The sequence below is a fragment of the Salvia splendens genome, chromosome 19, assembly GCF_004379255.2.
Source record: "Salvia splendens isolate huo1 chromosome 19, SspV2, whole genome shotgun sequence".
NCBI classification, from domain to species: domain Eukaryota; kingdom Viridiplantae; phylum Streptophyta; class Magnoliopsida; order Lamiales; family Lamiaceae; genus Salvia; species Salvia splendens.
In genome coordinates, this window is record NC_056050.1 from 22,443,562 (window position 1) to 22,461,341 (window position 17,780).

At 45.1% G+C, this 17,780-nt stretch overlaps 1 pseudogene; it reads right to left on the minus strand.

Moving 5' to 3' along the window:
• Positions 1–834: 834 nt before the first annotated feature.
• LOC121778210 lies at positions 835–17,495 on the minus strand (annotated as a pseudogene).
• Between the last annotated feature and the right edge of the window lie 285 nt (positions 17,496–17,780).

Here is a 17,780-nt window from a genome sequence, read left to right on the forward strand (position 1 = left end):
AATTTGAGGTTGGGTTGGGTCAGGTAACTTATTTAAAATAATATTATTATTTAAATTATTTTTATTCTTTTAAAAAAATTATAGTACTTTATTTTTATTCTATTACCTCCGTCCCTCAAATATTGTCTCACTTTGACCCGGCACGAGTTTTAAGAAATGTAATAGAAAGTGAGTTGAAAAAGTTAGTGGATTGTGGGTCCTACTTTTATATATTAGTTTTATAATAAAATGTGAGTAGGAATGAGTTAGTAGAATATGAGGTACACTACAAAAAATGGTAAAAAGTGAAATGAGACAAATGTTGGGGGACAGACGGAAATGGGACAAACTTTCAGGGACGGAGGTAGTATATGTTTGTGTATATAAGAGTTTTTATCATGTAAATCAGATTTAATCGTGTAATATCATGTTGTAATCGTGCAATATCAAGTTTTAATCTTGTAAATCAGGTTCAGGTTGTTAACATCTTGTTAATATGTTGTGGTTTGAAGGTAACAGGTCGGATTCGTATTCGGTTTGAGAATTTCCTTAACATGTTGGATTTGGATCATGCCTTATTGGGTTGGGCTGCTATTAGGTTAACCCAATAACAACTCAATTGGCATAATTTGTCACCGGATCATTACCAAGATCAAGGGGATCCTCTAAAGCTAATTGTGAATCTAATACATATTCAAATATCGTGCTATGTTTCAATATGTGAGTCCTCAACAAGGATATTTTTGCAATTCTCGCTTCCACTGTCTCTGCTGTGCAAGCTTTTAGCACCAACAGACTCATCTTAGACGAAAGAAGGAGCAACATGAAAGTTCAAGAATCTGAATGGGACGGTCGTGACAAGAGCCAAAGTGAACAAGTAAAACGAAGACGATACACAGAGATAAATTGACTAGAAAAAAACGCGGCAGATGCTATACATTGATGTCAAAACTTCCTAACTCATTTCTTTTCTATACATGATGCTTACCATATACAGCTGCTATTACGACTACTACTACTATTACTACTCTGGTATATATTGCTGCAAACACTGTTTTAAGTTCTGGAAATTAACCGGCTTTGATACAAATGAATCCATACCATTAGCAAAACAATCATCAGCACTCTCTGATAATGCATTTGCTGTCATCTGCAGAAGATCAATAGATTTTAGAGCATTTGATCGACGAAAAATAAAAGTACAAGAAAACCAAGTGCTTACTGCAATGATTGGTGTCCTCTTTCTTGGTATTTCCTGTTGAAATTTTGTGGAAGAATGTTGGGGTGGTAACTGCAGCTCGACTCCTGCTTTCACTGCATCGTCCCAACTACCCGTTTCCTCAAAAGATCGTATCAATCTTGTGGCTTGAAGCCCATCCATCACTGGCATGCATACATCCTGTGATATTAACATTTATTAATTATCACAAAAAAAAGGACCAGAACCGTGTTGCAATTTTGTACTTATTGCTATAGTTTTAGGCATACCATTAGAATGAGATCGTAATCCTTGCATTGGACTGCACGCACAGCTTCTGCTCCGTTGTTGACAATATCTATGTTGTGGCCCAACTGCTTCATCATTGACGTGGCAACAATCACGTTGATCTTGTTATCTTCCACGAGAAGGATCTTCGGTTTGACCTCAGCCTTTTGACCTTCATTGCTCTTTCTGGAAGAACACTCGGAACTTCCCTCAGTTTGACATCTTTCTTGGGTAATGCTCGGCTGGGATATTTCACTACAGCAGTGTGTCTGTTCATTCTTTTCAGCTGAATCTAAGTTATCCGAATTTAAGCTCTGGTTCGGTGAAGCATCAACTTCAGAAGATGTGTCCATGGCAGCTAAATACGCATCTTCCTCTGAACTCATCTCCTGACATGTAATGCTACTAGAGGGTGACGAAGAATCTTCCAACAAACCATCGTAATTCTGTGTGGGATCAACGCCATAGGTGATTGGTGAGAGCTTTTGGATCCTTCCGGAACTTTGAGACGAAAGTAAAGAACCCAAAGTGCGCGGTTCAAACAGAAAACTTCCTGCATGTAAGTCTTCATCATCTGAGACCTCTTGGTTATCCATATCCGAGAGCTCGTCTGAACTATCAGTGACTGCTGAATCTTTATAGGGTAGTATAAACATGAAAGTAGACCCTTTGTCTTCTACGCTTGATACAGTTAGTTGACCACCCATGAGCTCAACCTATTCACAAAACAAAAATGTGTTAAACGTAGATTTTGAAATAAACAAGTAGAAGCAGCAGAAAAGTAGATGAAAATTCAGCTACCATCTAGAAAGCATGTTAGTCTAGTCATTATGTCCAAGGAAGATCAACTTCTTGAGAAGGAGAAACTCGATCCAAATTTCAAGGTGATGATAACTCACCAATTGTTTACAGATAGCAAGTCCTAATCCTGTCCCACCGTACTTTCTAGCAGTATCTGCACCTGCTTGCGTGTATTTCTTGAACAGAGTGGGAATCGCATGTTCTGTCATATAAGGATCAACAGAGGCGATTATCATATTCAGTTCCCATCAAATGAGTTCGAAAAGGGAAGCAAAAAAAACCCATGAATTTGAGCAGATACCTGGTATTCCGATCCCTGTGTCATAAACATCACAGCGAATCCACACTACTGATTCTTGGGGATTAGAATGGCTAGCTTTGTCTTCTTCCATTGGTGTCTCATCTCTCTCTTGATCGTTCAGCGTGTTTTTTAATTCATTTTTATCACCAATACTTTCTCCCTCATGACATCGATGATTGCCTCCCTGGCTTCGACTCACAGATAAGTCTTTTCTTGTGCTTGCTGAATCAGAGGACTGATCTGCAGGAGCTTTCCAAGACTTTTGTTTGCTTAAATTGTGCGGCTCTGGCACTACATAAAGCTTTATCCCAACCTTGCCCTCGCGAGGGAATTTGATGGCATTGCTGTTAAACATTAAAACACGGATATCTTTAAACATAAATCAGCTGATCTATGGTGCAATATAGCAGATTGATAATCACTAGTACAAATATAGCATGCATAACTCAAAACTGAAAATCTAAGTACTTTTGCATTGAGATGACATAAGGTCTCTGAGTCAGTAAGTCCATAAAAGTTTAGAAAGTGAGCTTTAGATTTAACTATACATCTTATTCTTGAAAAAACTTTTTCATATATGATTCAAGTATCAATATTGTTATAGCATAAACTGCGTGCATATAATATCCATGTATGAGAAAGTCCTGTAAGCACCTGACCAAGTTTGTTAGAATCTGGCGAATCCTTAGAACATCTCCGATCACCTGAAAAATAGGCAGTTTCCATTAATATAATCCAGTCTACAAATTAATCCGTTCGCTCTTGAATACCATTAGAATCATATCAACCTGTTTACCTCCACAGGAACATCATCTGCTACATTTCCTTCTAAGGTTAGTAATTTTTGTAGCGATGCAGCTGCTGTCTGCAACACGTGTTTAACTACCTCTCTTGGTCTAAATTTTGCAGCTTCCAGTTTCATAACTCCTAAAAAATAAAGTGGTGAGATTCTTAAGTTTAGTTCCATATCTTAATTTAGACGATGAAACAAAGATGAATTCGATGAGAAAAGATGTAAACTCCCACCTGACTCAACCTTAGAAAGATCAAGGATGTCATTGATTATTCGAAGAACCAAATCACCAGAAGACATCATCACGTTCACCTGCTGTCGCTGCTCTTTATCGAGCTTAGTATTGGAAAGAATCTCAGCCATGCTTACGACACCGGATAGAGGAGATCTTATCTCGTGAGACATGGTAGCCAGCATTTCTTTCGCACGCATTGATTCCTCTGCAAGAGTGTTACCAAGAGAAAATTAGTTAACACTATATCTACAGCCGATTCTTGACTTTATTGGCTAAAATTTGGTTAACCTGTGATATGGATTGTCTTGTTGAGCTCCGTCTCCTTAGCTTTTTGTACAGCCATCTCTTCTCTAATCTTTGCCATCTTTTCTCTTTTCCGCACCTGCAATACATCAAGAAAGATAAATTAGCAGAACAAAATGTTTTGGTATGATAGATATATAAACAGGTTAAGTGAAGGAAAAGGGTAAAGAATGGAACTGACCTGATCAGTCACTTCCATTCCCATATAATTTACACCAATTGTCTCTCCAGCCTTGCTGAAAACCGGTTATACGTAGATTAAGAAGGTTTTTGATCCAAACAGCTCAGTTTCAAATGTGATTTCTCTCTTTGCAGGTAATCCTCTTTCCAGCACTTCTTGTTTGAAGTCTTGGGATTCTTTTACACCAGAGCCGGTGAAGATCTCAACATCTGTTTTGCCTATGATGTCCTGTAAAATTCGTTACTCTGAGGAATCATTCTAGCAGTTGATTCAGGAAAATACGCAACACCACATGAAAATTTTAGAACAAAAGATGAACTTTGATTCACAGTCAGTTCAAGAGACTGTAAGATATTGCCAATTTACCTCCTCACGCAAACTGGGGAAATGGTTAAAGATGAACCGGTAGCGCAGTTCTTTATCCTGGAATATGTGGAGCACTTTGTCAGTCACTTTGAGAAAACCATTAGCTGCTAATGTAAAATCAGAAGTTTGTAAATACATGATAAATGAATTCCTAGCACTAGATATGTTACCTTACAAAGTTAATTGTGCTTACCCAATGATGAAGTAAGGAAATAAGACAAATAGAAAATATGTGGATAGTATACCTGATGACCTATGACAACTGGAGCATTCTGCAAGACGAAATGCAAGAAATTATCTGCTCTATTCAAAACCTGTGACAGTTCCTCAACGGGGGTCGACTGCTTTTCCAGTTTCTCAATACTCTCCTGCAATTTCCCCATCAACACTTGCTCTCGTCTAAGACTAGCCTCTAGGAGTTTCTCTAGATTCATAGCATGTTGCTTCCAGTAAACCACACTGTCATATTCAGCATCTACGCTTAGTTTCTCTAGGAGTTTCTCTAGATTCATAGCATGTTGCTTCCAGTAAACCACACTGTCATATTCAGCATCTACGCTTATTTTCTCATCTTGGAAGACAGTGTCACGCTTCCTCCTCGGAGCATCTTGATACAAGTACTTGAGATTCTCATCAAGAATGGAGATGGGACGCTTGTTGTCACCATACCCATCTCTTTCAAACCGATGTTCCTCCAATATCTCCAGCTTCTTGAGCTCGACTTGTCGCTGCTGCCTGCTGAGGGTCGAGCTCCTCCCTCAGGAGGCGCACAGCGTTCTCCTGCTTGTATTCCCAATTCCTCACCAAGTTAGCCAGCTGCCAGTTCCCCTTTTCAGTGTAGCTAGCGAGTTCCATGAGACGCTTGAAATCAACTATGTCAGGCTCCCTCTTGATGATCACCTCCTCCAGCATGTCTTTATCCACTCCTGGCCTCTCCACATTGAACTGCCTCCCAGCTTCATTCATGTCCTCCGGCCACATCGAAGAGAGGACTATGTCCATCTCTTCTGACTCGCCGGTCTCAATAGCGCAACCCATAGTTTCTTCTACCATTTAAGATTACAAAATTTTCAAACCAAGACAGGCAAAGGCATCAGTGCCTAAGTTAGTTCACTAATGCAACATGAGCTGATGTCTGCAACGTTATCGTCGATTTGAGATGGATCAGAGTGAAGTCTGTGTTGATTGTGAGATTCTTCAATATAGCATCAATTACAACTATAACCTGAAAAAGAAACACAGAGAGGGAGAGTATTAAACAAGCAGTTTATGAGCTGTAAAGCGCAAAAGTACCAGTATATTCTACTAATGAACAACCAAATATGCACTATTGAATTTGAGGTAAAGTGCCTGGAAACATAAACAGTCAATATATTTTTGTTTGATTTTTGTGATTGTTGTTCATCAAACTTTGTAATTAAGTTGAACAACTATACTCATGGGATTTGATCCTTGATGGATCCGCGAATTTCTGATGTTAGTAAATGCTGGTAGAGAATAAAGACTACGACACAGAGAATTTACGTGGTTCGATTTACTGAAGTAAATCTACGTCCACGGGAAGAAGGGAGGGCAAGATTGTATTGCTTGTTCTGGGATTACAGCTTACAACACAGACTTGCTATATGATATTTTATCTCTAGAGAGCTTAACCCTTCTTCTATCTGATCTAAGTTCTATTTATACCTTGAACTAAGATCGTGGCTTGCATCACCACTAATGATGGTTGTGGATGTCGTGGAGGTCATGGCCTAAGATCGTGGATGTAGCGTAGGTCATGGCCTACGATCGTGGCCTGAGTTGACACCACGTGGTAGTGGGTGTGTTGGAAGTTGTGGAAATCCTGTATGGGTCCACTAACTCCTTGTTCGGTCGAATACTGAGACCGAACTGCTTTGGTTGCCGATCTGAGAGTAGAGCTTGATGCCGACCTGAGAGCAGAGCTTGATTAGTTGGCTTTTACCGAGCTGTAGGCTGAGGCCGAACTCTTTGTTCGGTCGAATACTGAGACCGAACTGCTTTGGTTGCCGATCTGAGAGCAGAGCTTGATTGGTTGGCTTTTACCGAGCTGTAGGCTGAGGCCGAACTCTTTGGTAATGCCGAACTCATACTCTTCCTTGGGCTTTGGGCTGATGGGCCGTCATTGCTGTTGGGCTTGGTTAGTACGCACCCCATCACTACCCCCCCCGAAGGGCGAAGTGAATCACTTCGGCGAAGTGAGTCACTTCGGCATTCTGGATAAAGGCAAGGGGGAGGCTGATGTCAGGGGACGTGCCTTGCATTAAATGCGACAGTAAAATCCGGCCGTTGAATCCTGAAAAGGTGGGATTCGAAACGGTGCGACGATTTTGAAATCTTCGCCGAATCTGATAAATACCTCCTTTCTTCATCATTGAAGCACTTTTGCGACTGCTTCTTCTGCACTCTCTCTTTTTTGCGAAAATTCTCTCTCCGCTTTCAAGAATTTCTTCAGACTTTCTTCACCTTCAAAAAGTAAGAAAAATGTCTTCTTCTTCTTCTTCGGAGTCGGGTAGCGGTAGGAGAGGCGGTAAGGGGTCTTCTGGCCGGAAAGAGTCCGGGGAGAAGACCGTAGAGTATTTCCATAGTATTTTGAGTAAGGATACTGTGATATCCCTACCCGAAAAATACTTTTTTCCTGGGGGGAAGGTGGTGGTACCTGACGGTGATCATAGGGCTGACTCCCCGCCGGAGGGTTACGCCACCGTGTACGAGGCCTGCTTAGAATGCGGGCTTCGTTTCCCCCTCCCTTCTGCCTTTATAGATTTACTAGATTTTTTTCAGCTTCCTTTAGGCCAGGTGACTCCGAACTCTTGGAGGCACTTGTCGGCCTTCGCTGCCGAACTCCGTACGTTAGGAAGGGATTTGTCTTTGAAGGCGATCCTTAAATTCTTTCAATTTAAGAGGAAGGGGTCTTGGTTTTACTTGATCCCTGTACAGCCCTTTAGGGCCTTTTGTAAAACGAAGTGGCCGAAGTGGCAAAACCGCTTCTTCTACTATGATAGGACCGCGGCTCCTAGTTTTCCCTGGAGAGGGCCGAAGTCCGTTATCCGTCATCCTCGGCCTGAACCGTTGGACGAGCTCGATGGCGAGCTCAACAAGATTCCCATAGTTAGGAAACAATACACGGAGTCTGAGCTCGTCAAGGGCGACGTCGTGTTCGACATCTCGTCTTCGGACGAAGAGGCCGAGGGTGAGGATTTCTCTTTATCTTTATGCTCTACTGCTTTAACGAAGAAAACTAACCTGGCTTTCTTGCTTTTTGGCAGTGTACATGTTGAATAAGGCTATCCGAAAGTCCTCCGAGCTTGTGGAGCCGGAGAGGCAGAGAGCCCCTCGCTCGGCGTCTGAAGCCGAGAAGAATCCGAAGAGGCAAAAAACCTCTTCTTCGGATCCGAAAGAGCCGGAGCCGTGTTCGGCTAAAGGGAAGGGGAAATCTCATGAGTCCCCAAGAGTGCCGGGGAAAGACCTGGTCATCTCCGAGGTGGTTGCAGACATCCCGGAACACGTCCCTGAGCCTTTTCAATGGCCGACGAATTTTGTGGAGGTAAGCTTTCTGACTTGGCTTCTTTTCCACATTTTTTGATGGCCATTCTGTTGAGTTTTTTCCTTGTTCATCTTCAGAGAGCCAAGCTCGTCTCCGTGGAGCTCTCCAAAGCATCCCACGACTACGAGGAGATGCAGAAGAAGTTGCATCTTGCTCGTAGTCTGGCCGAACAGGCTGAGGCCAAATTTGAGAGGGCCCGAGCTGCTAGGATCTCGGCTCAGGATGAAGCCCGGTCAGCCAAAAACCAGCTCATCATCCTGCAAGAGCAGACGAAGCACCGGGAGGCTCAGAAGGAGGCTGCCGCCGTGGCTGCCCAGGGGGAGGCTCTCCGTGTTTACACGGAGAAACTCTTTTTGAGCAGCCAGTTCTCGGCCTTTGTCGGTAGTCTGGTAAGGCTAATTACCGATAAGGGCGAGCAGGGGGCCGACGTCGTGCTGCCTTTGTACAGCCGAGAGATAGCAGCTCGGCTTCAGAATCTACCGCTCCTTGAGGAGCTCGCTTCATCCTCGGTCCTGCTTTCTGCAGACCGAGTCCGGAGTTGTCGAGCTGATCGGGACGAGAACCTGGAGGCTATCTTTGCCTCCGTGGGACCCGTTTCACCCGCTTCGACTTACAACGGAGAGGGTGAGGTCGAGCCGCTGGAGCTGGAGGCCGAAGTCGAGCGGGCCGGGCATCCGGAGAAGGAAGCCGATCAGGAGGCGGAGGCGAGGCCGGCAGGATGCGAGGCCGAGGCTGAGGTAGCTCAGGAGAAAGAAGCTGAACCAGACCGAGGAGCCGGAGACGAAGCTGGCGGAGTATGATTTCGTCTCCCTTCTCTTAGTCTAGTTTCTTCCTTGTAAAATGGCCTTGAAGCCCTCCTAGTGTAAAAAATTTTCCTTGTGAATGAAAAATTCTCTACACTTGTCTTCGTATAGCTTTTCGTACTCGCCTTTATTCCTGTTGTATTTTACTATCTGCTCGGTACAGCTGCCGAACTAATATAGCTGCTTTGTACTCAAGGAGATGGAGATACTTCACTGGAAACGGCTGTACTCTTCGGCTTTAGACGAAGCTGAGAAAAGAGCTATAGCCGATCAGACGAAGAATGACGAGCTTCTGGCTCGTTTAGTGAAGCTGGAGGCCGATAATAAGGACTTAGAGTCCGATAAGAAGGATCTGGAGGCCGAGCTGAATACGACCATTGCTGAGAGGACTGCGTACGAGGATTACATCCGTGTGCGCGGGGGAGTGACCATATCAGATGTTCAGAGTCGAGTTGACGAACTGTGGGAGGAATATCATGTACTCCGGAGGAACAATGCGCTGGAGAGCTCGGCTTGCCAACAAGTTGTGAAATCATTACGGCGCTGGGCTTCTCGGTACGACATCATTCTTTCCCGGCGTCCCTCAGTCGAGAGATTCCTTAGGCATTTCCCGCCAACAGATGCTCGCACTCCAGATCAAGCCTCTGGTTCCCTTGTTCAAAATCCTACTCCAAGTCAACAACGAACTCCGGAACAGCCGGAAACGTCAAGACGAGAACGGGCTCAGGAGCAACCGGAATCGTCAAGACAGGGACGGACTGAAATTCGCCGAGGAGTTGTGACTATGAGCGAGCAAGATCAGCAGATGCTTATTGCAGAGACTCTTCATCGCCGAGGGGTTAGAGCTTCTGGGGCTCGCGGAAGAGGTGTTGGGTCGAGGATAGCATCTCGTCGACCTGCTTATTCTTCATCTGCTCGGAACAACCGAACTCGGCTTCCAGAGGATTTTGCAGATAGGTGGCTTAACTTTAGCAACCGAGGACAGTAGAATAGTCCTTTGTAATGGCGTAATGCCTTCTCGTAGGGGAGCTGAATTGTCTGCCGAACGAGATTTAATAAATGAAATTTTGTTTTCGCTTCTAACACTGTGTATTTACAGCTTAGCGAAAAAATTTCATCGTACTTGTCCTCGGTCTTATGAAGTAAACTTCTTTGACCGGACTTGGTCCTTGGTCTTATGAAGTAAACATCTTTGACCGGATTTGGTCCTTGGTCTGATGAAATAAACATCTTTGACCGGACTCGTCTTTGGTTTGATGAAATAAACATCTTTGACCGGACTCGTCTTTGGTCTGATGAAATAAACATCTTTGACCGGACTCGTCTTTGGTCTGATGAAATAAACATCTTTGACCGGACTCGTCTTTGGTCTGATGAAATAAACATCTTTGACCGGACTAAGCTTGTGTTCTAATTTGGCGATTTTTGTCGCCGGGATCGAACTTTCCCTTGTCCTAATTCGGCGAGTTTTATCGCGTGGATCGGACTTTCCCAGTTAACCGAAGTGGTCTTATGCAGTAAACCTCTTTGACTAGACAAGGTCGTCCTCGGTCTTATGAGGTAAACTTCTTTGACCGAACTTGGTCGTCCTAATTCGGCGAGGTTTATCGCGTGGATCGGACTTTCCCTTATTGCAGTTCGTTTCAGACGAAGTGCTTATTTCTTAAGCCGAATTGTGGTCTTGTATCTTCCTGAGAAGCTTGGACTCACAATCGTTGGCTTATTGCAGTTCGTTTCAGACGAAGTGCTTGTTAAGCTGAATTGTGGTCTTGTATCCTCCTTGGAAGCTTGGACTCACAGTCGTTGGCTTGTTGCAGTTCGTTTCAGACGGACTGCTTGTTAAGCTGAATTGTGGTCTTGTATCCTCCTTAGAAGCTTGGACTCACAATAGTCTTTAATAATCGATCTAAAAAGGGGATCAGTCTTTAAAGAACGATATACCTTGGTACCATTTGTAAGAGACGACAAGCACATAGAGACAAAACACAGAGAGAAAAAATGAAAAAGATGAAAGAAAAAAAACTTTAAACTTTTTTTTTTTTTTTTTTTTTAAAAAAAAGACAAGTAAAAGGTACAAGTAAGAAACAAACAAATAAAAACATATACCCCTATGACCGAACTAGACACGAGACGGACTGACCGGACTTTTGTCTCTTACAAGTGGAACTTCTTGAGGTTGGAGACGTGCCATGTTCGGGGTACTTGTTCTCCTGACATGTGAGTCAATTTATAAGACCCTTTGCCGAGGACTTCTGACACCCGATATGGACCCTCCCATGTGGGTTCGAGTTTGCCCAGCTTTTCTGCTCGGCTTACTTCGTTGTTTCTCAAGACGAGATCTCCCACTTGAAATTGAAGCTTTTTCACCCTTTGGTTATAATACCGGGCTACTTGCTCCTTATACTTGGCTGCTTTTATGCACGCCAATTCTCTTCTTTCTTCGGCGAGATCTAGTTCTGCTCTCAGTCCGTCGTCATTCATTTCTGAGGAGAAATTTAGAGTTCGGGGACTGGGTACGCCGATCTCCACCGGAATTACGGCTTCAGTGCCGTACACCAGACTATACGGAGTTTCACTGTTGGAGGTTTTGGGTGTAGTTCGGTAGGACCATAGGACTTGAGGGAGATTTTCTACCCATTGTCCTTTGGCTTGTTCTAACCGAGCTTTTAACCCTTTCACCAGAATCCGGTTCGTTACTTCCGTTTGTCCGTTTGCTTGGGGATGGGAGACCGAAGTGAACCGCTGTTGAATGTTCAGCTCTTGGCACCAATTCTTGAACGTCTTGTCGGTGAACTGAGTCCCATTATCCGAGATGAGGATGTGGGGTATGCCAAATCGGCACACTATGTTCTTCCAGACGAAGTCCAATGCCTTTGAGCTCGTTATCGTAGCTAATGGTTCAGCCTCCACCCACTTCGTGAAGTAGTCCACGGCAACGATAAGGAATTTCATTTGCCGAGGAGCTTGAGGAAGTGGTCCCACTATGTCTATGCCCCATTGCATGAAAGGCCAAGGGCTCTGCATAGTGTATAGATCGGTCTGCGGCATCCTTGGGACATTTGCGTGAATTTGGCACTTCGTACACTTCTTGACGAGCTGCACTGCCTCTTGTACCATGGTTGGCCAATAATATCCCCATCTCAGAACTTTTTTAGCTAAAGCTCTGGCTCCGATGTGGCTACCGCACGAGCCTTCATGAACTTCTCTGAGGATGTAGTCCGTCTCTTCTGGTCCTACGCACCGCAATAACGGCTGGAGGTAAGACTTTCTAAAGAGGACTCCTTCATGAAGTTCGTACCGAAGTGCTCGGCACGTGATCTTCCGAGCTTCTCTCTTATCCTCGGGTAATTGTCCTTGATCCAGATACTGCAAGATCGGCGTCATCCAGTTCGGCGAGCTGGATACTGAATGTACCTCGGCTTCATCAATGCTTCGATGCATTAATTCTTCCGCCTTTGAGCTCGGATCTGAGGCCAACTTACTTAAGGTATCTGCTCGGCTATTTTCCGCTCTGGGAATGCGGATTATCCGAAAATAGGAGAAACTTCGGCTGATGCTTTGCGCTTTGTCCAAATACTTCTTCATTCTCTCGTCACGAGCTTCACTTGTACCCAACATGTGATTTACTATGACTTGTGAATCACAATGGACTTTGAGAGATTTGACGAGCAGACTTTGCGCTAACTGGAGTCCGGCCAGGAGGGCTTCGTACTCGGCTTCATTATTAGTAGTGGGGAATAGGAACCGAAGTGAGTAGGTTACCTCGTGTCCGTCGGGAGCGACAAGTAGAATACCAGCTCCACTTCCCATCTTGTTTGAAGCTCCATCTACGAATCCGCTCCAGCAGTCCGGCGGCTCTACTTCGGATTCCAGGGGCTGTGCTAGTTCGGCATTGGCAGAATTCTTCTGTTCGGCAATAACAGGAATTGCTTGATCGAACTTTGCTTCTGCAAGAAAATCTGCCAAGGCTTGTCCCTTGATGGCTTTCCGAGGTAGATATTCAATCGTGTGCTCTCCCAACTCTATAGCCCACTTGGCGATTCTGCCTGATGCTTCTGGTTTGGTCAACACTTGCCGAAGTGGCAGATCAGTTAAGACGCATACCTTGTGAGCATAGAAGTATGGCCGCAGTCTCCTTGCTGCATTTACTAATGCCAGAGCAATCTTTTCCAGAGGTTGATACCTGGTTTCTGGACCTCTTAATGCTCGGCTTGTAAAATAGATGGGAAGCTGCTTTAGGCCTTCTTCTCGTACAAGCACCGCGCTGATGGTTTGATCCGATGCCGCTAAGTATAAGAATATTACTTCGGCTTCGGTTGGAGCAGAGAGAATAGGAAGCTCGGCTAGATAACTTTTGAGCTCGTCAAAGGCCTTTTTCTGCTCGGCTCCCCACTCGAACTTTGGTGCCTTTTTCAACACCTTGAAGAACGGCAGTTGCTTTTCGGCTGCTTGGGAAAGGAATCGATTCAGTGCGGCTAGACATCCGGTTAGCCTTTGCACGTCATGTATGGACTTCGGCATTGCCATGTTCTGAACGACTTGAACTTTTGAGGGGTTTGCCTTGAGTCCTTCCTTTGAAACCCAACAACCCAGAAACTTTCCCGAATCTACCAAAAAGGTACACTTTTGGGGATTAAGTTTGAGGTTGGCTTTCTTGAGCACGTTGAGAGTGGACTTGAGGTTGTGCTCGTACTCCGAAGTGCTTTTGCTTTTAACGACTATATCGTCAACATACACTTCGACCTCCTTTCCAATCAGGTGCCGAAAAAGCTTGTCTACCATCCTTTGATAAGTGGCTCCGGCATTCTTTAAACCGAATGGCATCTTTTTATAAGCGAAAATGCCGAAATCAGTAATGAAGGCCGTTTTTGAAGCGTCAATCTCATCCATTAAAACTTGATGGTATCCTTTGTATAGATCAAGAAAACAAAAAATTTCAAAGCCTATCAAAGCTTCTACTTTTTTATCTATGTTCGGAAGGGGATAGCAATCTTTGGGACAGTGCTTATTTAGATCGGTGAAATCTATGCACATCCGCCATCCTCCTTCCTTTTTCTTGATCATGACAGGATTGGCTACCCACGAAGGATACTTCACTTCGAATAACACATCCGCCTTCAATAATTGACGGACTTCGTCATGGATGACTTGACTTCGTTCTGCCGCAAAGAGTCTTTGCTTCTGTTTTACCGGCCGGACCGAAGGATCAATATTTAACCGATGAGTGATTACCTCGGGGGGCACTCCGGTCATGTCCAACGGAGACCATGCAAAGACGTCTTTATACTCCTTGAGGAGCTGGATGGTTTTTTCCCGAAGTAGAGGCGTTCCCGCGAAGCCGATCTTAACCGTTCTGGATGGATCGTCTTCGTACAGCTGAACTGTCATTGAATTCGGCTCCGGTATGACTTCGGTCATTGCCTCTGACTCCGGCTGCTGTGATTGCTATGCTTGGTGGTGCCGATCTGACTGCTCGGCACTTCTAAGCGCAATTTGCAGACATTCCTTTGCTCTCTTTTGGTCACCTCGGATGACCGCTATCCCTCCTTTAGTAGGGATCTTGATGGTGAGGTGATAAGTGGAGCAAATGGCCCGAACTGTGTTGAGCCAGTCTCTTCCCAGGATGACGTTGTACGGGGACCGAGCTTTCACCACGAAAAACTCAATCATCGTACTGGAGCTAGTAGGCGCTTTCCCCACCGTGATCGGAAGGCTGATAATACCTTCAGGGCGGGTGTCCTCCTGGGCGAAGCTCTTCAGGGGAAGCGGAGCCGGACTGAGCCGAGCTGGGTCCACTTCTAGTTTGTCGAAGCACTCTTTAAAAAGAATGCTGACTGACGCTCCTGTATCCACAAACACCCTGTGGATCAGTTTGTTTGCCACTCCGGCTTGGATGACAATGGCGTCTTGGTGAGGAGAGATGGCCGGGACGGGATCAGCATCCGAGAACGTAATCACTTCGTCCTGCTTCAGCCTTTTATGCGTTGGCTCCTCTCGATTGGAGCCTCTGCGCTCTGACTTCAGGGACGACTTGGTCTTCCCGGCAGGGAGAGCGTCAATAGTCTGGATTACTCCATCATATTGCGGCTCGTCATCGTCTTCGGGATCCGGCTGCCTTTTCGGATCCTGAGGAGCGCAGTTCGCACCTCTCTGCTTCTTATTCTTCTTTGACTGCTTGCTTTGGTATTTTTTCAATGTCCCTGCCCTCACAAGAACATCGATACCTGCAGCCAAGTTTCTGCACTCCTCGGTATCGTGACCGTGGTCTTGATGGTAGGAGCAGTAGTTATCCTGGGGTCGGCGCGCGGCTGATTTCGTCATCCGCTTTGGCTTTTCGAACAGGTCAGAGTGCAGTTCGAAAATTTCCGCTCTCGGCTTGTTCAGCGGTACGAACTGAGCGGGCGGCTTCTCGGGATTGAGACGGGGTCCCAATCTGTCTTGCACCGGAGTCCTTTGAATCCTTTCAAAAGGAGTTCGGCGAGGATGTCCCTGATCGCCAAAAGGAGTTCGGCGAGGATGTCCCTGATCGCTATGATCGGGCTTCCTCCTGTCTCCTCGGGATGAGCTGTCTAAAGACCGTTTGCGACGGTCAGCCTCATCGGCACGGGAGAACTGGTCCGCAATGTCCCACATCTCTTGAGCTGTTTGCGGACTGCATTCCACGAGCTTTCTGTAGAGAGCTCCGGGCAGGATTCCATTTTGGAATGCCGAAATGACAAGTAGATCGTTGAGATCATCTACTTGTAGGCATTCCTTGTGGAATCTCGTCATGAAGTCGCTGATCCTTTCGTCGCGACCTTGACGTATAGAAAGCAGCTGAGCCGAAGTGATCCGGGCTTCCGCTTTCTGAAAGAACCTCCTGTGGAAAGCATCCATTAGATCTCGGTAAGATCTAATGCTGCCTTGGGGGAGGCTATCGAACCACCTTCTCGCGTTCCCGATAAGCAGCTCGGGGAACAGCTTGCACATATGGACCTCATTGAGACCCTGGTTCGCCATGTTATACTGATAGCGTCCCAGGAAGTCATGAGGATCCACCAACCCGTCATAAGTCATCGACGGAGTTCGGTAGTTCTGTGGAAGGGGAGTTCGGGTGATATCGTCCGAGAACAGAGTCTTCAATGCTCCGTACATGGCGAACCCGACATCTCTTCGGTATGGAGGAGATGGAGATCTCCTGTGATGGATTCTTCTTCCTGGAAGACACGGCACTACTGCGGTAGTGACTTTCATGTCTGGATGAGGAAGGAGAATCCACCGTTTTCGTCTTCGGCTCTTGGCTCTTTTGCAGGAAGGCTAAGAACTCATCCTGCTTCTCAGCCAAGAACAGCTTGACAGCCTCATTCAAATCAGGCTGCTGGGAAGACTCGGTGTGTGGACCTTTTGAGCGGCTTGTTCCTTCATCGTGAAAACTGGAAGTAGATGTCTCCCGAGGCTGTTTTCCGGACCTGCGGGCTGGACTAGCTTCCTCATGGTTTTCACGAATGGTATTACGGGTAGTATGTGATCTGGTATGCATTTTTTTGGGGTGGAAAAAGGGTCAAAAATTCGCTTTATCACAAATTTTGTTCTCTGGTTCCCACAGACGGCGCCAGTGATGGATCCGCGAATTTCTGATGTTAGTAAATGCTGGTAGAGAATAAAGACTACGACACAGAGAATTTACGTGGTTCGATTTACTGAAGTAAATCTACGTCCACGGGAAGAAGGGAGGGCAAGATTGTATTGCTTGTTCTGGGATTACAGCTTACAACACAGACTTGCTATATGATATTTTATCTCTAGAGAGCTTAACCCTTCTTCTATCTGATCTAAGTTCTATTTATACCTTGAACTAAGATCGTGGCTTGCATCACCACTAATGATGGTTGTGGATGTCGTGGAGGTCATGGCCTAAGATCGTGGATGTAGCGTAGGTCATGGCCTACGATCGTGGCCTGAGTTGACACCACGTGGTAGTGGGTGTGTTGGAAGTTGTGGAAATCCTGTATGGGTCCACTAACTCCTTGTTCGGTCGAATACTGAGACCGAACTGCTTTGGTTGCCGATCTGAGAGTAGAGCTTGATGCCGACCTGAGAGCAGAGCTTGATTAGTTGGCTTTTACCGAGCTGTAGGCTGAGGCCGAACTCTTTGTTCGGTCGAATACTGAGACCGAACTGCTTTGGTTGCCGATCTGAGAGCAGAGCTTGATTGGTTGGCTTTTACCGAGCTGTAGGCTGAGGCCGAACTCTTTGGTAATGCCGAACTCATACTCTTCCTTGGGCTTTGGGCTGATGGGCCGTCATTGCTGTTGGGCTTGGTTAGTACGCACCCCATCAATCCTCAACTAAACATTTTGAAGACCAGAGTTGCAATTCAATTTCATTGATCCACTGTGCTTAATCAAACAAAATTCCACCCAATTGCAGTTGAAATTTTCGAAAACAAGCAGAAGCAGATGAGTAGAGGAGCATTGACTGACTCGACGATAATGATGAAGAACATGCAGTTACAACTTAACAATCAAAATTATGATAAAAATTCACGAAACCACATGGGGATACAAATCAAAGAGCTGAATAAAGCTGACCTTTATGAATAAAATCTGACGGCTAGTTTCTCTGATTGAAGAATAATATTGGTTCACTGTAGATCTGGAAGAGTCTCTTCGAAGAGCAAAAAAAAAAGCCAAAGTTCTGAGCGAATAGAAAATGCAGAGAGAGAGAGAGAGCTGCATCTGCATCTGCATGTGGTGTTGGGTGTTGGAAATAAGAAAACACTAGAAACAAAGCATGATTGTTGGTATACAATGTGTGTGCGGAAAATGAAATCAAGACGAAGCCATGTGATTGTGATGTGATGGTGAGGGTTTATTAATGGATTGAAAAATGGTTGATTTGGATTTCTCTTATAGCAGCGGCGATAACTAATTTTTTTATGAGAAAAAATTATGCTTGTTTGTTTCTCTCTCTCTAGTGTGTGTAACT